Raw genomic sequence first — 27,055 nt, forward strand, 5'->3', positions numbered from 1 at the left:
TTAGATTAGCATACTGTATCTTACTGGGTTATTTATTTAAAAGGACAGGGTCTATAAGACTGGGATTTTGCCTGTAAGTGACAACCACAAATGAAATGTTTACTATGGAAGTTGTTTTACCTTTGATGGAACTGACATATGGTATATTTGCAAAAAAAAACCGAACACATTCTTATTTTTTCCATGTACGGTAGTGCAGTTTTGCAAATTTTTAGGCACATTTTCCTAAATTGCATCAATTCGTTTAATGTAAACTCTGCTTTTAACTTCATATATGGTATTGATTAAAGACGGTGCTCACATTAAAAATGGATGTAAAGTAGGACAAATTTTCATCTTTGGTTGTCACTTGTAGGCAAAATTACCATTTTACAGATCATCATCCTTTTGCTAGATTAACATTATTTTTCTGTAATGGAGAAATTGTAAGAGTTAATCTAGCCCATGGTATATAAAGTGGTCCTTACATATACAAAATATAAGCCTTCTCTATTTAAAAACATGACTAAGCTTAGATCTGAGTATTATTTGTTACTGCTGTTGTGGTCTATTAACTATTATACAGTAATTTGATGACTTTTTCAAGCCCTGGTTTGCTTAATCAAATGGCCTTGTCTTGCTTCTTAAAAGCATATTAAAAGTGACTGGTTTACCAGGTTATTGGGGGTAGATGACATGCAATTGCCAGGCAGGATTATAAAGTTTGTGTAGTATTATACCTCTTAGGAAGCTCTGAATGTAAACTCTGCTTACCATTCCCAGGGGGCCTGGATGATACAGGAAGCTGTTAAACTGTCACAGAGTGGCATGAGGCTGTGCAGTTGGTGAAAATGTTGAAAATAATCAAAGCCCCGAAAAAAGCTGCAAATGGGTTTAGTATTGCAGCATTAAGCTGATACAATGTGATGAAAGCTGTGGGGATGCCTTCTACAAAGACCACGTATTTTAGGTTTGGTTAATCCAAGCAACGACTGCTGTTTCTTCTTGAACAAATGGATTTACTCGACAGAATAGTCAAAATCCTTTGAAAAAAAACAAAAAAAACAGCCACTGTTTAAATAAAATAAGACCCTGCCTGGAATGCAGCTTTCTTTTAAAGACCCCAAAACAATTAGGAGACTCACACATACTGGTTTCCCTTCCTTTTATTGGCTTAAATAATGACAGTGTTGAGATCAATGTTGAATTCCATTTCGTTTTACAAGAAGGCAGTCATGGCAGACAGGAGTGCTGATGAAGACAGGGCCAAAGCGCTTGTATTGGGACTTGAATCTTCAATGAAAAGAATCCAGACAGGCCAAAGCGACCTCATACCACATTGTGCTGTGTGGTTGAAAAGTTTAGCAAAGGATTTTGCGTCAGGCCAATGCTGTATTTCTGTGATGTTTTGCATGTGGTGTATTATTTCACCCTGGATATAGTTAATTGGATTAGACCAAGCTAATTTAATTCAACCCAAGAAGCGACTTAGGAAAATGCTTCGTATTTGACTGTACGTTAAAATGGGATCTAAATCTGTACCATCTCAATGCTTTAGGTTCATCTGGAAGACAGGGGATTATATTGGTTAATGCTAATGATGAACTCCATTCTAATTTTAAATTGAATTGGCCCTTCTAATATCCCATGCTCATATTTCAACTTTGGAAATGTAGTGCAAAGAATACCTTGTGTCATGAAAGGAACTGAAATTCTGTAAATAGACACACCTGGCCATTCCCAAGCAGAAGAAAACAAAAGGAAGCAATGAGAATTTGAGCTGGTTTAAGCGTGTCAAAAAGAGCTGCCACACAGTGTACATTTCCACAAATTCCTTCCAAATTAAACAATGTAAGAGATCCACAGGCTTCCAAGCAAACAAAACCAGGCATCTGCTCCACAAAGCAGCAAAAATAGCTGGGTACTTACTGTATTGCATGTTTTCTTTAATTCTTTTGAAAACCTATTGCAACTGAAAAAAGCAATTCTAAGTGATCAATGATTATAAGCCTGACAGTCCTCATGGGTTGCATTGACAATAGAGCAAAAAACACTGAAGGCAAACTTAAAATACCTTAAGACGCCTTAACTATAGGCTTTAGAGACAGGGCAAAGATCATCTAATCCCATTGACTATGTTCCTCCTGCTTTTTTTCTCACATGCATCTATTCTTGTTTTCATAAACTTCACACACACAAAAAACAAAACAAAACAAAACAAAAAAACTTGATTAACTACGCAATCCATATACTCATAATAAGTCTTGAATGTACTTTCCTGCAAATGTACTCTTGAAAACAAGACTGTATTATCAATTCCCCCATTTAAAAATATCCAAAAAGATAAATTATTTTTTATGTACTGTTTAGAAAGAGCAAATAGGCCTATGCTCATTTAAAACAAAAAAGAAGATATTTATAATGCATTTGTAGTTTTCTCAACCAAATTATTACCTAATGAAGAGCAGATAATACATCTTGTGTTACTGTGCTTATAAAATGGCTCAATTTTGGTTTAAAAAATGTTACTCGCTAGCGTGTAAAGGCCAGTATACAAATATTTTATTTTGCAGATACAATAGTTTGTACAAGTGCAGTGCCAGGCAATAACCAGAAGGTGGTGCTCTAGTATCGCCTACATAAATCAACCTGTCTTGTTGCTCATTAAAGCAGGTGAGAATAATAAGTCCCAAAGAAACTAAGAGCATTTTTTTTTACCCACTCAATGCATATTTTCCAGCACCTCCATGCCCCTGTACTGAACAGGGTAAACATATTACCATATTGTTTTTTTAATTTTTTTTACCTTATAAATTTGACAACACACATATATAAATGGCCTCAATTGAAGCCTTGATCGTGCTCTCTTTTCACACACCATTTCAGCTCTGTAATTACATTGCCTAATGCAGTCTCATAAGACCACTCTGCATTCTAATGCTTTCAGATGTGCTTCCTAAAATAACTGTTTTAATTTGCCTTAAGCACTTTAAAAGATATGTGCATGCTGCAGGCCTATACTGAGCAACGACAGTTTCATACTAATATTGAAACACATGACTGCTGTGACAGTAAAACATTATTCGGGCATGCTATTAATTGAGCGGTTGCTGTTTGTTGGCATGTTTCAGTGATTAGATTACACTGCCTCAGTGTCAGATGTAAATCTCACATCTGCTGCACATCATTTAAAATACAATTAACAAAATGCATTGAATGTATCAAAAGTGAGTCATTTGTGATTTCCTTTGCAATGTACAATGCTGGATTTCTTCAGTTTGATTAGGCATTTGGTAAGCAAACTAAGGTTAGTATCTGTTTGTTGGCCTAAAATGTGAATCCCCGAAAATAATACAACATAACACTTTAAACCACTGAATAAAACAGGGTAGGATATTGAAATAAAGTTTTGGTGCAATGTTTAATTGCTGCCCAGCCTCTATGTACTTTTTTTTTTAAGAAATATATTAAAGTCCATTTTGGTTTTGAAATGAGGAGGCTGTAGGAAATGAATCATTCTTTGTGAACGTGAGCTTTACCTTGGTAGCATTACTTACATAAGCTTGTGACTCAATTCAAAGTAGCCCCTATCAATACATCTACCTTCAGTATTTCATCACAATGGGGATTTTTCAGTTGGGATTTCTTCTTTTTTTTGCATGTGAATATGATCTCCTGCAACACTCCAAATGGCCCTTCAATGAACTCATTACATATACGTTATTTAGAAGGGGGTTGACAGTATTCAGTATACTACAGTATAATAAAACCACATGTGGCTTTCAAATTATTGGCACATTTTCTTTACCAGCACATGTGTATGTACAGTTATCAATCAAACATATATTTGTTTATGGTTCCAGATATCAATCAGTCTGCCAGTATCTCTCTCAGACAGAAAGTGCATTTTTAATTTCTTGTTTTTTTTTTTCTTCTGTTAAATTATGAACTTTGGCAACCTCATCTAAAAGCAATAAAAAGGGCAGAGGTCATTTGGGTAAAAATGAACAGAATGGTGGACAGTGTTAACTACATTGGTTTGACACGGTAGGACAAAGCCTTTTACTAAATGCCACAGTCTGAATTCGTTCATCATAAGTTTTATTAACAATGTCAAAATGCTCATTCAGAATTCTAAAATATAACTATAAAAGACTAAGTCAAGCAGACAAATGTTTTGATTAGTGCCTTCTTCAGCGAGGTTTGTCGACTGGACTTCTCATGGCTGTGCTTCTCATAGTTTTTGGAAATGTACTTTTCTTTCCATGCTAATAATGCTCTGGATTAAAAAGCTTTGACAACCCAACCCAGCAAGTAAGCTCAAGGCAGTGGATATACTTTGTCTCCCTTATTATTCACGAGCTTCATTGTATCGTATCTATTAGAAGCAAAAAGGTTGTGTTTTTTGTTACATGCATTACATATGGAACACAAACCATACCAACTACATTTTCAAATTGAATCCTGATTCTCCCGCTTTGCGATTCTCAGATTAAAAAGATTGCTGTCATCAGTTGGCACACTGTGTGAAAACCAGAAACACAAGTGAAAGATGCTGGCATGGAAGTCAAATATCAATGCATTTGTTATAGATAACACCAAATATATTCGTTTTCGTTTTTTCTTTCTCTTACTAGTTCAAAGTTTGTATTAAGTCAGGTAAAAAAGCTAAAATATGAATCTGCTGCTGCCAGTCACCTCACTATCACAACAATATGTACAGAGTTTGGGAAAAGCAAATTGAAACACCTGTTATAACTGCATCAACAGTGTGTAGGGACACCTGTCCGCCAAGCAACTTCTTACAGACTTCAATCAAAGTCTGTCAGATCTGTTTAGTCCAAGAGGCACATGCTTTTTTTAATAATACTGAATACAGGTATTTATTTAGGACTACAAAAAAAAAAAAAAAGCCCATTTACACAAAAAGGTGTTACATGCGGCAGGTGTGTTTATTGTTCTTTATTTGTCCCTGTATATATTGACGTTTTGCTTTAGGGATTCTGAACCTAGCACCTGGGTTCCAGTGCTATATACTTAAAAATATGCTTCAGAATACAAAGACTGATAAATTAAAATTAGGGAGACAGTCTATCTGTCTTACTGGAATCGATTTAAATAAAAAAATGTATCAATTGTCATAGACTGTTGTTAAAGAAGTCAGGAACTGGAACACTTTCGTTAATGTCAAACTGTATTATCAACTCACTGGAATTAAAAAAAAAAACAAACACAATTATAGCATAATAGGGCTGGTTATCACATTTGAATAGTAGGAACTGGCAAAGAGAAATGAGAAGAATCTGCTAAACCTTCCAACTGGCAGTATGAATTGGACCAAGTGATCAGGAAGCATGAAAAATGACAAACTCATTCTGTGTGCGACCTCTTTCTGACTTTGGCTTTTGCCAAAATGGGAAGCTATGATTCTCGAATTGTGATATGAATATCAATCTGTCCTACCTCAAAGTCAAGATGCATTATATAGCTCTGAACAAAAAGTGACAATTCTGATACCTTGTAAACCACTCTGACAGATGCAACAAAATACATAATCTCTGTATTCTTCTAAAACCTGTTAATAATGACCATTTTGAAACCAGGAGACTGGGGAAGTACACAAGCTGTTCTGTTATAAACATAGGCCCATTCACTCCATATTTTCTTGAATTCAAGCAATTGTTTACAAAAAATACCAGGAAAACACGTACACGTGATATTGTACCACAGTTTTTCACTTAATTGATGGTTAGTTTGTTAAAGTCTGATTTGATGCTGTCCAAAAATGAACTAATTTAAAGAAGCACTGTCTAATCACGTTTCAGAAAGACATATTAAACTTGTTTTTACATTCTATTTCTGTTTTGAAAGGAAAAGTCTAAAAGCATGCTTCCTGTAAAATAATACCAGTGCAATTTGAAAAAAAAAAAAAAAAAAAATAGAAGCTGCATTTTATAACCTTCTATTACTGCACTTTGTAGCAAAATCATGTTTTCTGAATAACAGAGTGGTACAGGGGCAAGCAGGTTGAAGTGGAAAAAACTTATGTCCAATTCTCTTATGGGAGTGTAAACAAACTGGAATCAAAACGCAGTCTGCCATGTAATGAAGTTGAGTGCACAGAAGATCAAACTTTGGAAGACTGCAGTAAACCATCAGCAATTAATCATATTTTACTGTAACATTTACACTTATTGCAGCTTTTTAAAAAATAGATACAAACTGGGAATTATAGAAGGGAATTAATGCAAATCTGTGTGGCATAATAAAAGGTCCAAAATGTCAATTCTATTGTCTTCTTGTTTCAAAACAATACTAACTAAATACCTGTACTGCCTTTGAAACAGTCTCTTCAATAATTAAAAGCACAAAATGCTCAGAAATAGAGTTCATTCTTAAATGTTTCATCACAATTTAATAATGCAAAATCGCCCATGCAGTCTTGTCCAGTACAACTGCACAATACTAAGAGCAATTGATTTAAGCTCAAGTTATATTACCTGTAATATTTTGAGAAAGCAATACATTTTTCCCCAACAATCAGTTGTTTTATTAATCATTGTTGACATCAACTAAAACTATTCAGAAAAAAAAAAAAAACAAAAAAAAAAAACACTTCATAATTGACCCCTAGGGGTCACTACAGATTCAGAAAACATTATGATTCAACAAGAAAGCAGAAAACTATGGTTTAAGAAGTTAAAGCATAACCTCATTGTACAATTTTAATTTCTGATTACATAAAACCAAAAAAAGGAAAATCTGTGAAAAATATACATTATCAAGATAAATATATTTTAGTTATGTTTTCGGGTATTATGTTTAAATCTAACATATCAAATCATCATACTGTAAAAAAAACAAAACAAAAACAAAACAAAACAAACAAAAAAAAACAGTAACATCTCATTCATACCAGTGATCTAAGCATATAGGGTCACAAATGTTTACTCCAGCCTTTAATTTGTTAACTGATATTTTATTGAAAGGAGAACATTACATCATAATGTTATCTAAATTAGAAACAAACAACTTGGCAATTCTGAATTAAAATATCCTGAAATATAACACTTTGTATGGCTTTAGATTTAAAAACCCTTTCAGAAAGACAGGAGTAAATACTAATAATAATAATAATAATAATAATAATAATAATAATAATAATAAAGCTGATTTTACAAAACAAAATGTCTTCAAGACTGTACATATCTTGGATTAATTAAATGTCAACTCCAGTGTTTAATTCAATATAAACTAGTTCTGCAGGATATCAAAATGACAATTTGACTGTACACTGAAGTCCTTGTCAGTACACAATAAACAAAGAATAGACTATTTTCCACACCATTATATCAGTTTACGTATTTAAACAAATGGTGGCAATAATTATACTGCCTTGGATACATTTGTAACTTGTAAATTGGCATCAAATATATCAAATTTGGAAAAAAAATGTAATTAGATAAAATTGGACCAGTCTGTATTTTTTTCCCCTTGTATAAACTTGATAAATATTTTCTAGCATTTGTGACAAGCATGAAAACCATGGCGTCAGCCTGACTGAGTCTTAAAGAGGCTGTCTTTAATCCACTTCCTTTGTTAAGACGTTGTGATGCTGAGGGCAGTGGAGTGAGAGCTTGTGGAGATCTTAGTGAGCTGCTAAGCTCTACTAAAATTAGTGAGCCAGTGAGTTCAGGGATTTACCCTTTAAAGCAAATCTCTTCCTTAGCTGTTCGTTCGGTTTTAAAATATTCTGGTGGAAATGTAAGATTCTATATATAATGTATGATTCTGCGTTTGCCTTGTTATTTTTATGAAGGAAGCAGAAACACTTTATTTTTCATACAGCACATGCTGTTTTCTCAATGTGAAATATAGTTCTTGTTTGTCAAAAGTTTGCTTAAAAAAGGAACTTCTAGCCCATACAGAACAAAATATATATTTTAATATATAATATGAAATGTATGACTCTTATATTTTCCCAACATCATTCTTATCAAGATATTTTATACATTTTTTCATACACCAAAATTGACCCCTTTTCTAAATATGTGAGATATATGGTAAATATATGTTTTTTGTATTTAAACTATATGAATGTGTACATATGTTAGCTATATCATGAATGCTTTTAAAATATAAAGTAAATATATTGAGATATATAAAATGCATATGAGAAAAATACATGATGTATACATTGGAAATATTGTATTTATTTGGCAGAGATTGCCAACAGCAGTGACTCACTGCTCACTAACACAAATATACCCAGATGCACCTCCCCACTCTTTAAAGAAATACCCCCAAATGAACAATACACATGTAAAACAATAACTTGAACAATTATCACAAAAAACAGTAATCAAATATTTACAATAATCAATAAATAATCCCAGTTTCCACACAAAAAATCCCAACCCCCAATGTCCTCCGCAAGCAACTAATTTACATGAGTCCGCTCAGGCAATATTTATATATGACAAATACATATATAATAATAATAATAATAATAATAATAATAATAATAATATTATTCAATTTCAAAATAAAATATTAACTAAAAAGGTACATACATGTTGTCAAATACAATTAAATATATAATTTATATAATGTATATTATATAGTTATTAATGTTTTTTTACAAAAATCAATTACAAGGTTAGTTACCTTACATATTAGTAATGTATATCGTAGTCAGGAATACATTCTTAATGCATTTTTATTCAGTTCCAAAGGTTTTATACCATTTGTTTACAACAACCATACATATATATATATATTATATATATATATATATATATATATATATCTATATATATATATCGTAATAGCATCCATAAATACAGTTTTTTAAAATGTATGACGAATGCTTAAGGCAAAAACGTAAAGCAAAAAACATAATATATTTTAAATGTATGGTAAAGTTTGTTGCAAATATATATTTATAACAATATATTGTAAAATATATTTTTTGTCAGTTAAATAAAATGAATTGGTAATATATATATATATATATAATATATCTGGTGCATTTGGAGTATATTTTAAATATAATTTAATCTGTGAGCCATATATTTTTTTTACAGGTTGAAAATATATGGTAAGTTTATAAAAATATTATTCATATATTTAACATGCTTCCCATTCATAAAAATATATAAAAATTATATTTGATTTCCGTATGGGAGAATAGTTTGAAATTAATAGTTCTGCCATTTTCCCCTGAAATCTTGTATTCAATCTGACCATTATCTTATCTGACCATTATATTATCTACAACTCCTAGGTACCAATACCTTTGAACTAGACTCAAGGGTTCAATAGTAAGCATTAGAACCCCTTACAATACTGTAGGCTGATAAATGGCACTTAAAGTTTGAATTTTTAACGAATAACCGTCGTTTTTATTTCCAAGAATTTCATTTGACAGCACGATGACTGCAGTGACCACTGGTCAGTCTGCTGTGTCATGACAAGTGTTCCATTTCTGGATCTCAGCTAAGAAAAGTTAGAGGATTCTTCTTTGTGGTCAGATTCATCACATCTCTGGCCAAGTCTACGTGGAGGCAATTTTAGGATGCAGCGGTAGATTTATCAGGAAGGCCACTGCCTTTCTTAACTAGTTCTGCTACACAGGACACTTGGACTACAACAGCTACAACTACATTTATTGTTGCATTTTTAAATTATTTTTCCCCTGTATCCTGTTATGAAATTGTTTCCTAATAACCTAACAATAAAAGCTTTATTTTGATCCTGATACCATTTAAGTTGTGTTTGAATTCACGAAACTCCTTTTGTCCTGAATGCTGTTGACCTTACAATACTGCATCTATATTCTGGCTTCTGACACAACTACACAGTAGGACTGACACTATTGAAAACACAGGCGAATTACGAATCCTTGAAAAACAATAACCCTTCTGTGATTTAATGTGTGCTCACCATTTGTGTATTATTAAGCACCCTGGTGATTTTTTTTTCATTGTAAGAATTTTTATAGATCCAAAATAATTTAATAAACAATCTATATCTCCTCCCCAGACAGACTGTCTGGCAGTATTGATTTGGAACACATAGTGCACATATATCAAAAAGCAGTCAGACGGTCCTGGAAGCAAGACAGACGTATATTTAATTTTCGCCCTTTTAAACTATTGTGGCTTGTTTTTAATTTGATCTCATATTTGTAGATGGTAACATCAATACCCTGGGATGTGCATATTGGAACAATTCCCATGTAATGGATACACTACAGACAGTACGTGTATGTGCCAGACAAATGCATCTTAAAACATATTCAAGTGATGGATGCTTTACTTAAAAACATGAATACATTGTATTATCTCCATTCAATAGACATGTTTATTGTTGTTCGCTTGAAGCCTTTTCTTTTTAAATGTTACATTTTCACATGCAGTGTAAGGCAGTGTACACATACAACAAATTGTATGATGTTGTGTTTAATGGATTTCAATCACATAATCTGAAGAATGTTTCATATTGGAACTAAATGTTCTGTTATTCATTTTTTGTCTGTTACATTGTTTTCAGTTTAACAGTGTAAGGTTTTATAGGTGTGTGTCAGTTTCTGTATAAAAAATACTAAAATGCTAGAAATGTAATAAAAGATGTATATCAAATCTATCCATTTTAGATTAAACAACATTTAGATTAAAACAAATGACACCGAAAAATAAACCAAAAAACTTCAGTATGAAAAACATTTGTCAAAAAATATTTAATTAGCATTAATTTTGAATTATTTAGGCTGAATATTTTTTTAAACATTAATATAATGTTAGTTTTGGTCATGTTAGCTTTAAAATGCAACTGGATTTGCCCCACTATAAATAAAATGGATCTACCCATAAAGTCTTTACAGACTAAAGCACTTTTTTCTCCTAACAAAGCTGTGGTCTTACAGAAAGCTCATATCACATTTAAGGCCATAGAAAATACCTTAGAAAAGGCTTTCTCTAGGAACAGATCCTTCCTAAATGCGTAAAATAATATATTTGTATAATTCAGATCCTATCAGCCCGCAACTTGCTGAAAATGTTTTTGATAACCCTGAGGGGAAAAACCCCCCAAAAAACTGCATCAAATAAGCATAGATATATGTACTGTATGCAAGGGCTGGGCCAAGTATGTGAAACACCTACCATGACAGTCAATAAGGTGTAGGACCAGCATCCAGGACAATGTGGAATTAAGTCTAAGAGGCTTCTCATGAAAAAAGCCTTTGACATGTACATTCTGAAATCCCTGGCACCTAGGATGGCCACCTTTTCAAAATGCAAAAATGGGACACACTATTTACATTATTTATTTATTTATTTATTTATTTATTACTGTTTCCCACGAGGGGGTGGGGGGTAATGATTAATTGTAGTGATTGTGAGAGTAAAATGATTTCATGATTAGAAATGGAACCAACATAAAATATTTTCCAGCTAGTTTTTCCTTTAAGTCTGTATTTCAAATAGGTTCATTTCAAGCTTTTATTGGTGTGGACTATTTGACTGTTACTGTAGTTGCTGTTCCGTGCCAATTCATTTTTAAAAGGGGAAACTCAGGAAAGAACTGAAATGCAGCACTCTGACTGAAACACTTTACAGTATGTTGACGCAGAGTCGTTATCGAATGAGATGAGATATGTCGCTGTGGTTATTTGTGCGTACCATGTGAAAGATCGCGCCTGTTATTGTTTATTGTTTTAACTGGTGAGTGAGCGATTGTCAGTTATTGCAAAATAATGAGGCAGGGGCAGATATGCTATGGTTTGACTGTATCACTAAACTGTAGGACTGCACCGTATCTATGGACTCGGGACACATGCTGTCCCAGAGGCATTAAGCCCGGGACTGGGATTTGATCTTTACATTTAGGGACAGGTGGTCACTCTACTGCCACCACCACCACCACAACTTAGATCTATCAGATCTGCTGTCTTGCCCATTGTGACTGGCAAGAGTCTACTTACTTTTTCACCTCCCTCTATCTACCAGCTCATGAATAACAGCACATGTCAGAAAAGCATTCAACAGTGTTTTTTTTTTTTTCCCAAAGATATATTTGTAAGTGTTGACAATTAGAAAATGTTCACAAAGAGTAATTGAAGTTCAAAGATGTGTATCTGCAACACTGTTTACTTTTTTCACCACTCGTGTTATTAACATGGATCCAACATTACGTATTGCTTTAATCCCCTTGATTAAGACCTGCTGACAGGGCCTGTCTGTGTTGATTGTTTCACTGCTTCACGTCCTGGTTGTGTGCTTGATACCAAGCAAGCAGCAAGAATGCAGGCAGAAAAAGAACAAGAAACATCTGATATAGGATCTGCCCTGGCACTAATTCCATTATTTATTCTGTGATGGAAAAAGCATGAATATGAGAAAATACCTTTATTGTGGAAATACATGCTACTTCAAAGACACATTGTTTTCCAGGACTCGTTTAGTCCATTTTATTGTTTGTTTGAAAGCATTATGTAATTTCTGTAGCAGATTTTTTTCACAGAACAATACTGTTGCTTGAAAAAAATGACTTCCAATTTGTTCAAACACAGTAGAATGGCACAATGTATGGGAAACATAAAAATACAATAATGTTTGGAAATATTATTATTATTATTATTATTATTATTATTATTATTATTATTATGACATTAATAAGAAACACATTCATACTGTGGCAGGATTAGCAGTCATGCAATATTTGGAGCCTAGAATTACATAATAACAAGCAGGTTTCAAGGGACTAAAACTACAATGTACATTTTTGCTTGCTAATGAAGTTGAGTGCCCAGAAGGCACACGTATTTAGTAAACATATACCATATAATCATAGTTTAGTATCACAATAGACATGATTGGAATACAGGTTTAAATAATGTATTATATACATTCTGTTGGAAGTTATTAGAGACATTGCCTGTATTATAGGCACAATAAGACATCATATTATTATTATTATTATTATTATTATTATTATTATTATTATTATTATTATTAATACTACTACTACTACTACTACTACTATAATAATAATAATAATAATAAAAAGAAATACAAGCTGCATTGACTGTCCCATTAGGGATAAATTAATTTCTGAAATTCATTGGTGTTGCTAAGTGTGGTTTCAATCAAAACAGTCAGCCCCACGCAGTTTAATAAATCTAAAAAATTCAATAAACCTTTTCAGAATAAGTGCACAAAGCCAGCAGGTGCTTTTCTATTTAGTGCCAAACAATATCTGAGGCATTTCCTCAGTAGAATATCAAACACATAATATTCTTTGCAATACTACAAAGGTGCCTGGTGTGCAGATACAGATATTTATACCCAGGGTCTCTTATTAGCTATTTTTAAAAATGTATTCATTTATTCAAACCAACACAGAGACCATATCATGTTACATTATAGAAACATTGTTTTATGTTCCTAATGTGAAATTATGTGCACTATATTATTGCATTTTATATGCTATACTTGCATTATATTTTTGGTTTCAGTGAACTTTTACAATACAGCCTTATTGAATGATTTTTGACAATTTACCTAAAGATACATTTTCTATGTTTTTATACCAGGATAAAAATGTCAGTTGTCCTAAAGGGCCCTTGAAGCTTGTTATTAGAATCATTATTTGATCTTTTTTTTTTGAAGGCTACTTGGGACAATAAATTGCAAAAATGACCTTATCTTTTTTAATATATATATAAAGAAATATGACATGTCCTTGAATAAGACATTCAGTCCAGTATACTCAAAACAGATGGAAGCCTTTAGATGTCACTCTACTTTAAGAAATAAAGGACAACTTCTCCTGCTACAAAATGGTGTCTCATAGTTACTGTACAGCGTTTGTTCAGGTAACGCATTGAACATGCCTCAATATACTGAAAATGGCATTTTTATATTTATTTTTTCTCTAGATGGTAACACTATATGTTTGTATGCTGCTACATATTATTTTAAAAGAGATTTTAATGGAATCCTCAAGGGTTACGACATCCATTTCCAAATCAGGGACGTCTGCCCAATCTCCATGACGTTTTTTTTTATTTGTATTCTCCTAAGAAACTAGGGGATGTGCTTTGAGCTTTTCCTGAAACCCTGCCATTCGTATTCAGTCATACATAAAAAGTTTCATTCATGGATCACAAGCCTGACTCTAGAATGCTTAGGCTCCTAAAATTGAACATAATTTGAATCCTATATAAAGAAAAACAACATCAGAAGGTCCCTTATTCCAGAACAAGGTGAACAGGCTATTAAAAGACTGAATGAACTGATGTAGATTGAGAATTATTTGTGATAGTTTTTTGAAAAAAAAAAAGTTGACTGAAGAGCAGGCAGTGTGGCCTAGTTATTACAGCCGAGGACCGGGAGTGAGGAGGAGTTTAAAAGCCAGAGACAGTAACCTACAGTGCCAAGTGACCTTGGACAAGTCAGATTACCATCTGCTGCCTTGGTCTCACACAGTTTGAAAACTGTAAGCCAAGGCATATTTTAGTTTAACTGTCCCAGGTGAATGCAGCCTTATTAAAGGTATAATGACTCAAATGGTATAATGACTTAAAAAATAAATAAATACAAAATGCATGCTTTGTATTAAAGGGCATTTTCTGAAAACTTTCTTTTTTAAAACTGTTCAATATTATTAATGTTTGGTCTAATTTTCAATAGCTGTTTCTGCTTAGATGACTAATGTCTTTGTTCAACCACTGGAAAAACCCAAGTCAGCATTTAGGAGTGTTTTCAAAAGGCATTAGAAAGCCTAGTAAATAACAATCTTAGCAGAAGCACCAATTCACAATCAAATAAAACATACATTAGAGGTTTTTGAATATGTAAGAAATTATCAGTTAAAATGATCGGTTCTGTATGTATTTCTTGTTTGGTAAAGTGTTATCAGTACAAACAACTCTTTGTTACATTTCTGTTTTGCGTCTCTGATTTACAGCAGAGCTTGCAGGTCACGTTTCCCTGCACAAAGTTACAAGAAGGCTTAAAGGACGGGGCATGAAGCTTCATGTAAACACAGTGCAGATGTAACAGAATGTAAACAGACTAGAAAACCAACAAGCCTGCTATACCAACAAGAATGCTGCAAAGTGTGCTACACTTTGGAGAGGAACGTACTACTATGAACATTCACCGAAGAAGCATATTTCACTATACAACTGTAACCATGCTGCTGTCACTAACAAGATGCCCCTTCTTATAAGTGGGTCTAAACTCAATAACAAGTTCATTTTTGAGAACAGAAGGAACGTTTTTGATAGGAAGACTAGGATGTATTACTTTAATATACTTTTTTGTCTGACTTCAACATGCCTAAAAATGAATCTCTGTAAACTATGTTATTTAACATGATAGCTCAGGTATATGGGGTGTTATATTATGCACTTTCCACTGTATTTGATGTATTATGCATTTTTTTTTACTGTATAGCATGTATTATGCATTTCTCTGTTTTTAAAGTATTATCGATTTTCTTGCTGTTGCTGCATCTTATAAAAGCACTTTGTGATGGTGGTCCACCATGAAAGGCGCTTGTTGATTGATTAATTGATTGATTAATTGATGATTATATACACATCATATACATTGTAACCATACTTATTATTACATTATTTCAATTGATTTATATTATGTGACTAAATCATACCATATATTGTCTTATTTGTAAAGATCCTAATTTCTAGTTCTGTAATATAATTCAGAAGATGAAGCAGTTGTTAATATCTCCCCTTGTGTTTTAGAGCCACACAGTTTTCATGTATTGGATGCAGGTTTTTTTTATTAAATAAAAAGGTCTAATTTTAAAGTTGCCACAATCAGATGGACTGCACACGGTCGTTTACATAAGACAGCTTCAACTGACAATGCTAGAATTAAAAAAGGAATAATCATGCCCATAATCTGTTAATTCAATTCTAAAGTACTTGATGAGTGCCCTAACTGAGATTTAGCATTCTGATAGACGTCAGAGAGCTGTGGGAGCAAAGATTATCCTCCAAATGAAGTCCCTGGTGCACAAGTGAAGGAGGGGAAGAAGACGGTGTTCTAAAAATGACACCACATAACAGGTGGGGACAACTAAGTTGAAAGGTCACAGTGTCACATGATTTCTCTTGAACCAAGAATCATGGACACATGGCCCAATAACATAGTATAAAGCAGTGCAAGATGACTTTAAATAAATCCCAGTATTGGAGCAAAATAACTGGAAATGATAGGAACGATTGGTAATCATATGTTTGAATCAGCGACTGATATTAAACACCTTGAGAAACAAAGAGGTTGAAACTTGTGTCTTATTCTAACACAATAAGAATTTTTGGGGGCAATATAAAAATGTAGCTTGGTTTCTATATTTACAAACTCATATGTGTTTGTCTTCAAAGTTGTCTCGGTAGCTAATACTACACTATCCACTGCACTTGCAATTTGATTTATTGATTTATTGTATAGCGTAAACTTTTTTCATTTTCGAGATCCACACCTTTGAAAATAAGGTTTCCATCATCAGATATTGAGTTGTGGTTACAATGTATATCAGAATAACAGTGCAGCCAGTCAACAAATGTTATTAATGTACAGTAGAAATAGGCTTGGCTTCTACAGTATATACAGTGAAAGATTTAGGTGGCCGAATAGAATAACAATAAATGTACAGTAAATGTTGGAACTTGATTAAATAAAATTGATTGTGAGGCAACAGATGTCAATGCGGGAGCTAATGATAAAGTGGGAATATATTTTGAATGGCTTTATTAAAGACTGCTGTGGTTTACCAGGGCATACAGTAAAGGCATTGGATAAGAAACTATAATAAGTATTGATGCAATGTCTGGGGCTAAAATACTGTACTGTAGAGGGAAATATTAGTAACTCACATTTTAAGTTAATTGCAGCATCTCATTAAAAATGTTACTGAATCTTGCTTCAAACTGCTCCTTCAAACATGTAAGGTCTGAAAGCTGGTTAAAGTGGCATAACCATACAGTGATAGCCAGTGTACAGTTTAACTGTTGAGTCATGCACTGGCTGAATGACCCTATTATAAGGAACACTGCTGTACTGTATGTATATCAAATAGAAACCAAAAGTAGTTGATTGTACTGAGAGTCAGAGACAAGTGTCAGTGATTTTAGGGCCACAATGTATATGCTTGATTTAAAATGCTATGTTTTTTTTGATTGGCTGATAGAGATGTGATGTCATATAATGGCTCTGTTTTGGATTTCTGGGGATGTCAGTTGTAGTTGTATCAATTGTGTGGTCTCACAGCCCATGGGATCATTCTTACTATTTACACTCATGTGGCATATCGTATCCCTGATGACTTTATAATTGCTTCATCAGTGCATTCCACAGGCATTATAGAACATGTTACATTCATAAGCCATTCTGTTCAGTTCAGTTATAAAACCATAACCAATTTGTGTCTCATGTGCTTTACCTTTTGTTTCGGTTACTGTAAATCCAATATCTGACAGCAGGCAATGACGTATCTACCAGAATATCCAGTAGCTCAGTTGTATAATACCTGTATTGGTTATTTATTAAGCTGCATGGAGCATTGAGTGTACTAGGAGATATTTCTGAGAAAAGTCCAGGATTTCATACTAGCAAATATGCAGATGTTGTACGACGGGAATCGTTTCACTCTGATCCTTCTGGTTGTCAAGTTCCCTTAATACGTTCTCTAGTTACCGCTATTATGCTTTCATGTTTTAAGGTTTGCGGATTTTAACAAAAGATATGTGCTAATGTTGTCACATTTCATCCTTTCAGATGTTTGTTTATTGAAACTGTACCATGTCCTGTCAGGGCAGGAGAACAGGATTTGAAATTCCAATGAAAGCCAAAGGCAGAGAGATTATTGTCTCTTATTAAATACGTGTTTCAGTAAATTAGATAATTGCCATTAAGAATCTATTTAAAAAGCATTTCAGTAATGAAATGAATGAGACTGAGAATGAGAAAATGAAATTGATGAAACCACAGTGAAAAAAATATAAACATAAAAAAAGGAGAAATATAGCTATTAGTAAATAAAGAAGTCAGCTTCTAGGAACCAGACAAACACTGAAGGGCAAAATGGCATCGTCTTCTCTGTAAACCTTCTTATGTTCTTTTTCTTATATATATATATATATATATATATATATATATATATATATATATATATATACTATACGACTACTAATAATAATACTAATACGACTACCACTACTAATTGTAATAATAATATATTCTTGTTTTTGGTCTATAATAATACAATGCGTAATTGTTAGTTTTTCAGTTAGAATCAGATTTTCTGCACTGAAATGCTGTATATTTTTCAACCACAGAGTTCTATTCGTGGGTGCTTATTATTCCCAATTCTTAATTGGCATCAACAGGACATCCAGGAAGCAGAACATAACAGCTCATTAAATGGATGCCCAGTCTCCCCCTCCATCTATCTATCTATCAGTACAGCATGATGTTTTGACTTTAATATGGTAATTATCTCAGACTGACTTCAGAGCAGGAAGCTGCCACCCACACAGCGGTGCTTAATTACTCCCGACTGACATGCCAAGTGAAAAGTTGACTAGTTTGGTTCAATTTCCAGAATAGGAATGATTACATTGTCATTTTGCTCAGATACATTGTTGTATTATTATAAGGCTAAACCACTGAGGCACAAAAAAAAAAAAAAAAGGAAAAGGAAAATAAAACAAGAAACAATATGAAATTCTCTGGCCTTCTCTACAAAAACAACCCTTTGATTTCTGTCCAATTATATAGCAGAGCCACAATTTCTGCAGGTAATGGCAGGAGCACCTTTATAAAATGTGACTGCAGTATACCATGGTACAATCAAAGTGTAGTAATGCAGTTTAGAAGCACAGTGAAATCATGATAATGCACAGGTAAGCTATGTAAATCACAGACATGCATGGCACAGCACACATGATTAGACCTGATAAAACATGGTAGATACTACATGGTATGGTAGCATAGTCACAAGAAGGGTTCATGGCTGGGGCTCCCCACAGTTTAAAACTAGATGGTCAACAAGATTTGCTTGCTGATGATATTAAATTAAAGCTTAAGTGCTTAAGATTATTATCAGTTTAAAATTCAACATCATTGTCAGTGATGGCCTATCTGACAATATGTGTTATGTTAAGCCCTACAGCCTGACACTGATGTTAGTCAGAGTTGTTATTCAGTTAAAAGCAGGTGCAACTTCTACATTTAAGTAGGGTACTTGGTAGATTCTTCAGAGAGCTTTGGTGAACGTCAAGCCTGTTAATACCAATGCTAATTACGGTGCTAATTTAAAGTACTTATATGATTGAAAATGATGAAAGCTTTTTTTATGGACTCTACTTAAATATTCCTCATGTGTAGATTGATGTTTAATCAAAAACACACGTTTTCCTACTCATTCTGTTTCTAAAGCTGAAGGACAAACTCCAATGTGCCTCTTCGTCACTCATCTTGGGACCGTAGCTGTACACGAGCTGTATACTTTACATGAAAGGGACTTATACATTGCAACCTAATCAGCCTTAAAGATCTCATATCCTCCACATTTTGTACTTTTATATTGCTGGTTTCAGTCAATATCATCTGCAAAGAAGTGTTGTGTTCAATTACTATTATTTATAAAATGCCATCGACGAAACTGGCTCTTTGTTTTTCTTGCTTTTATTTGTATCTGCAATATTTCTTGGAAGTACATAAAACACAGCCAAAAAAAAAACACAGCTTATCCAAAATCCTTTAATTAAATTAGACCATACTGAATGAAATTAGAAACGCATGTACTGTAATAGTGGCTTTGTTATTCTTCTAAGTGAAGGGTATCCTAACCTTGCACGCTGCATGGCGTGGCATGGAGTTCAAAACAGAAATGATCAAAATTAAGTAAAGCCAAACTAAATCATGCCAAAGTCACGTGCATGTATGTATGCATGCACAAGAAATAATAACATATCCAAAAAGAAAAAAAAAATACTAAAATAAAAAATGAATCAGACACCTTAATTGCACTTGACCCCGGAGATTGGTTATGCCTCCATGATACATCAGCAGTCACTTGCACAGTTTACATTCGACTTTTTTTTTGGTCACCTGGGCATTTTACAAAAAAATTCCCGAACAACAGAGGGGTTTTGAGACATTTCTTTCAATACAGCTTGCACTTTACAACGCTTTGCTGTCGAGACGGCGAATGAAGAAATTAAAAGTTTGCCTCTGGATAACACAAGCTGGAGCAGGGAGGGGCGGACAGTGCTCAGTTTTGTACACTAGACATTCAGTACATATTTGCTTCGGATACTATACCCTGCTCCATACAAAGGCAGCAGTGCCATAGAGTTGCTACATACAACAATTTGGTAGTGGATTTTAACACTACAACTTTTGTTTATGTAATATGCATTATATAAATCCAAAGATCCAATTATTGCATGTGAGTGACATTTAATGTGTGATATATATTATTCACACATTGTCAAACCGGACAAGAAAAAAAAAAAAACCTGACGAACCTTTGAAGGTTTTAAACTACCTTCAAATTCCTGGCTAGCAAACGGACCTTCAAACCTTTGAACACAGCTCTAGTGTCAAGGAAGGTTTTTCTGAGGGCTGTTTTTCTTAAGATACAGTAGTAACATTCTCTTTAATTCAAGTTTAAAAACACAGAATAAAAAGCTGAAAAGAGTTTTGAGAACCACAAACTTCATTTAATTGATCAAAATGCTGTTTAAAAACAGTCCTTAGCAAACTATCCTTAAAACAGTCCTTAAGTTTTATGAATAGGGCATTGTCTGAAACATTAGCAATCCATATACAGTAAGCACCCTCCCATGGGGTATGCTTCCCTGTTGCAGGACAGCTTAATGGTAATATCCCAAGACAAGGAAACTGACAGAGAAACACACAGGCAGGTACTTTCAGGTTGATGCGCTGGTGCGCTTTTTTATTCAAAGATTAAAAAAAATTCAAACAACGGTCACAGAGCAAAAATAAAAGTTTAAACAAAACAGTCTCGAACACAATACAAAAATACCTCCACCAAATAAGTACTGTGCTGGTCCTTCCAACACGATCAGCAATGATTTATTTTGACTTTCGGTTTACTTTTCTCCTGTCTCTCTCTCTTGCATGTTCTCTCCTCTGAACCCACCCTGACCAGCAAAAGCTACAAGTTTTTATACATCTGACCAAATCCGGATTAACAATAAATTAATCAGTCCAGAGCTAACATTTAAATGAATCAATAATTACCAGGTGCCGACCACGCATGTTGATGAGATGTCTGGCAGAGTCGAGCTGCTAACAATTGCCTCTGCCAGACCAAATTTAACTGTACGATAATAAACAAAACACCATATTTTAAATTAACACAAACCAATACATTTAAATCATACAATACACACAAAACAATACATTAAACCCCCAACATAATTAGCCCTGCCCCCTGTTTACACGCAGGCCTTTTCTGCCCTGCCATAATCCCATAATAGTGTTTCAGTAAGTATTTTTTAGCTCCACAAGCCCTCTGGTCTTTTGTTCATCTGATGCCCTCTGAGCCACAGAAACAAGACAAGTGAAACTTTTGTATGTGCACAGTTTGAAAAATCACTATGTTCTATAAGCTTTACCACATACCTAAGAATGCAAGTTCTGAGCAGAAAAAAACAATTCGCACATGTTCCTGCCAGCTTACCAGAATAAAGATTAGAGACACTCTGGCTTTTTGGTATACTCAGTTGTCCACAGTATAAGCCACATAAATATAATTAAATGCATTCTTTCAGAGTACAGAATTACTCTGTTAAGAGATTTCTGGCAAAAAAGATCTGAGCCCCCAATTTTAATCTCTTTTGGTCAACCAGGCAGCTGTGGAACTAATGGTGGGTAAAGTTATGAAACAATAGAAATCTGCGTGACAGAAGATATGCTTCAGTGATGCCAAAGCACCAATGATTCACAAGGGAGTCTAAAAAGTTTCAGCATGCAAATCTCTGACTAGCAAGAAACATGAAAAAGAATGCCATGCTTCTTTAAATGTTCATATTTGTCGACTTAGCCACATGAGTTTAATAAAAAAAATAACAGCATTTAGCTTCATTATGTATCAGATTGGGAGGGATTTTGTTCGGATTTTAATTGCAGGCAATAATGTTAGATCGTTAGCAGTGTTAAAACAATTTCCAATAAAGAATAAAGGTTATTAAGGAAATCATTTATAAGAAGTACAACTTGTATTGGTTCCAAAAAATAATTTACACCTAATAGGTGCACTAAGCCACCCACAGACACAGCCAGATCTATTTAATGTAGGTGATCTGTCAATAATAATAACAAAGCTTGCTGGAAGTGAGTTCTGAATGACAACTTTAGGCAATTAATTTATTTATTTTAATATCAGTACTGTGACATGCATATTCCCCAGCAGCGCTTGGTTGCTAATGAGATAATTACCTCAGGGGATTCTCTCGACCTTGTAAAATAAGCTTTGTAATGAATGCAGACCTCTTAAAATTGTCCTTGTACAGTAACTATGACCCATAGCCCACTGATCAAGTACTTCCAAGTGGCAATCCCATAAGGCAACATCTGTTACTTTCCATTCTAGCAGGGAATAAGACATCAGGAAGAAATGTGTGAAGGAAGGGGGAAAAAACTGGCAACCAACAGGAGTGGAAGGACAGACGTGTACGCATTGCAGTTAAAGGGTTAACACAGTGAAAATAATATAAAAGGACTCATGTTATTACAATCTGCTGCACAAAAAAAAAAAAAAAAAAGATAGTGTTTACATTGTAAATGAAACATGCTACTACGACTGGAGTTTTTGTAAATGATATTAAGCACTTTGTCAGTTATATGGATGCATAGGCTATTCTATTCTATCCTAGGACTGATTGCAGACAAGTAAATGTTTATTTCTTCATGTTTCTAAAATACTGACATACTTTACACACACACAAAAAAAAGATTGTAGCCTTGCTCAAACTTTTCATGTGGTGACTGTGAAATCTCAGTCAATCCTAAACATCTGGATTCTGCTGTCTAAATGAGAGGAGCTGGCACTTCTGCAGCTGGAATTGTACATGACAAGTTCTGTAAATTTCACACTTGATTGCCTGCCAGAAAAATATGGTCCAGATTTAAATGTGCACTGGCTTTTCATCTTGGGTAAGCAGCCCTGCCTGTCCTTTGTACAACTTCGAAACATCTTGAAGTAACCAGCTATGCGCCATTAACAGCTTTCAAACAAATCAACAGAACTTTTGATCAGGCAAGCTGCAATCCATATTGAATGTATGATGAGGAAAGCATTTCTCAAACCAATGCTGTGTTTCTTAATAATGAAAGTGGCAATTGACGGTACACTCTTTGCAAAGTATACACAGGTGGAAGTGGGTCTCAGAGTCTGAAACTAGATGTTCCCCAGTCTTTAATTAACTCTTTTTTTTTTTTAAAGAAGTAAAGCACCTGTTCATTTTTTTTAAATAAAATTGAGCAAATCAGTTATATATTTCAAGCTTTCTTAAGCACTGTCAAGATGTTTATTTATTTATTTTTAAATAGGAGGAAACGCTTTGAAAATGTTATCCACTGTATTTAAAAAATGTTTTTAAAAGTATGTTTTCATTCATAAAAATCAAGGTTGCTATTCTTAAAACTGTTCTAGGGTGCTGTTAAAAAACATCATAGAACAGTTCAAATCAAACAATATTTAAAAAGATGCTGCAATCATGAACTCCTGAAAATTGTACAGCATAGGACCTCATCAAACCAAATATACTTTTTCTTCTATTTTTTTCTTTTTCTAGAGGTTGCGAAGTCACCCATGCATAAAACAGTACACTGTCTCATTTATTACAATACTAACACAGAGCACTGTATATATCATGAAAACTCATTTGTGAGGTTCATTTGTGCTTATACTGTATTTAAGCAAAAATAACATTATGTAATTAATTACTGATGTGGATTAAATTAATATTATGTGTCAGTTTTGATATAGAATGTGCATTGTACTGTTTTAAATATCTATTTGTATAAATTAACAAACATCTAAATTAAATTATCACTAACAAAGTCAGCACACAGAAAAAAATACAAGCAAATGAACCAAGGCATTAGGACACACTGCATGCGATATGTTGTTATTATGCCATATGTCATGCTGTGGCAACAATTAACATCAGTGATCTTTTCAGTTTTGATTGTAGTATTCAGCATTTGCTCAAGCATACTGTACACATCCTCATCTTACATATACAACAATAATTCAAGAAAAAAAGTGTGTTACAGATGCACTGTATTGTCTTTGTTCAGTGTAATTAAGACAGTATAATGTCCATGAAAGATGGAAACAGCATTGTAGGCACTGGTGTAACAACTATACTTGCTTTCCTGTGAAAATATGATATTGTTTTTTTCCCTTCCAAATGGTCACTTGTTATTTTTATGTTATTTGAAAGTAAATACTAGCTGCAGCCCTCTGAAAAATATTTTGGGCTTTACATAATCACATAAAGCATTAATTGAGCAATTACTGTTGATTAAAAAAAAAAAAAAAAACTGTACTCCCACTAAATGGATGTTTAAGCAAAAAAATGTGTAACAAAGGGCTGGCGCTGGGACTTGTTTTGTGTGTGCGTCTGTGTTTGAACAGTCCTTTCACTGAACTATGCATTGCACGTTCTGCAGCCGTGCTTCCTGCATGCAGGAGTACTTACCCTGTTGCAGACACTGTTCCCCTATACTGGGCTATTGGTGCAACCTTGCACCAGCGCTGACCCCTACCAAGCGTGGGAAAAGCCTCCCAGGGATCATTATGTGCACCTGGCAGGAGCCGGGGGGAGTGGGGCTGATAGCAGCCACTGATTCGTCTGGGTTAACCTACCATGCTGCAATATTGTAAAGGTTGTGGGATATAAAAGAGGCAGCCTGGTGCTAGCGGGGGTGAAGAGTTGGAGAAGTAACCTGCGTAACATGTCTTGCTGAGAAGTTTTGCTGACCTGCGTATCCTGTGCTTTTATGACAAATAAAAGCCATTGCTGCTTTTGAAGAAGTTTTACGCTTCTGTTCTTACCAAAGCATTACACTATATTTAATATTGTCTATATCTTTTTAAGTGATTTACTTGAGGGTAGTATAACCGGCAAGATCTGTATGAAAGCTGTTCAGTTCTGCATGCACAATAGAAGAAGAAACAGTTTTCACGTGAAATAAATATTGATGTTTCACTGGTACACAGACAGGTTTCACTCATTGGCAATACATCCCAGCTCTGCAGTCCCGTCATCACCATCTAATGATGTGAAAAGGTAATTTAATCACTGTGCTTGTTAAGATTAAAGACTCCACAACATTACTGATCTGCAGTGGGATGGTGACCCTGAACACAGTGTAGTATGGACTTGCTTGAGAGCGGAAAATATTTTATTGTTCTGTCTGACATTTTCAGACAGAGCTATCAAAGACAAAGGCTGTAGCTGACTAACATCTACCCTATTTTATTGTAACCCCACGAAAAAAATCATTAAAACAGAAACAAAATACACTGCAAGTTGTTTACAGCTCAATATTAAGCCAGCTCTCTGTCAGCTCAATTTTGAAAAAAAAAACAACAACACTTTTGATAACCCTTTCAAGCATGGCGACCTCATTTAGGGACGAATAAAAGAAAACATTCCACTTTTCCCCATTTAAAGCAATGTGAAAAATACAGATTTATTATATGTCCAAAACTACCCTTTTTTCCCCCCCAGCATTTTTTTGTTATTTCATGCATGACAGGGTTAAAAACACTTCACTTTGTCCGCTTAACTCAAAAAGAAAAATACGGCCGTGGAACAAAAAAGATTCTATACAAAACAAAACCAATTATGTTGAAGTGTATGCCTATTAGTATTATTATTATAAATATAATTTGTATCATTAGAAATGTGGTTTACACCATGAGAATACAATGCAGCCTGACATAGTTTCCTGTGGCCAAGACCAATCCTCTGAAATAGATAGATTAGCTGATGCTATCTCATTTCTAATCATAAGCATTATTAACACCTGGCTCTATGGAAGCAGGATTGCTGATGCATCAAACTGGGTGTTCAGCAGAACAAAGTTGTTGTTATTGTTGTATTTTTGTTTCAGAGTTGCAGAATAAATAAAGTAAGATTACAGTTCCTTTCTAAAAGTAATGAAAGGTCTCCACTTTTTCTATTTTGTTTTAGAAAACAAATGTGAATTTTTGGGTACTGCTGAAGCTAAAAGCTTGGTTAAGCAGCCATTCAATGTTTAGTATTCTGTTCAAGTCGTCTTGTCATAATGCCTTATTATAAAACCTCCGTATCTTTAAGAGATAAAGGAAAGATTTCCATTACATAAGGGTAGGTGTTAGAACTTCATGCTGATATTGGACTCAGCTCTCGCTAAGATAAGTACCAACTAAGACATAAAGCTTCTTTTACTGTAAACTAACGTGATCCATCTGTGTTTCCTTCCATCTGATGGAGTAGATATCCTTCTGTCTGGTGTTGATGGCTGAAGTGTAAAGCTGTATCCAAGGATCAGCCTATTTTACCCCCCCTAGCACATCAGCACACACAATGGCTGTAATGCAGGCTCTAGGGATCAATCACAGTGCGGCCTCCCTAGCACATCAGCATGACAACCATCTGGACTGAGCTGAGTAGAATACTTCTATGGGGTCTTCAAGTAGGCATCTTCTATCCTTGGTGTTTCATCGACTAGCCTACAACACCGACAGTGACTACGGCATCCCAGCATCACCCCCATCCCCCACACAGCTAAGCCCAGCTTACTTACCTTCCTTTACATTTATGTTGCTTGCTTTCTACGATGCTTGAGATCCCCAACCAGAATTTTTTCGTCTCAATCACAGGCAGTTGCTGCTCTCCTCTGCTGGTTCAGATAAGTTTTTCACTATGCGTCGCAACTCTTGACCACTGAATTCGATGTCTCTGAGAAAATGAGTTGTGGAGTGTGCCACAGATCCTCGACAACCCACC

The sequence above is a fragment of the Polyodon spathula genome, chromosome 18 (assembly GCF_017654505.1).
Source record: "Polyodon spathula isolate WHYD16114869_AA chromosome 18, ASM1765450v1, whole genome shotgun sequence".
NCBI lineage: Eukaryota > Metazoa > Chordata > Actinopteri > Acipenseriformes > Polyodontidae > Polyodon > Polyodon spathula.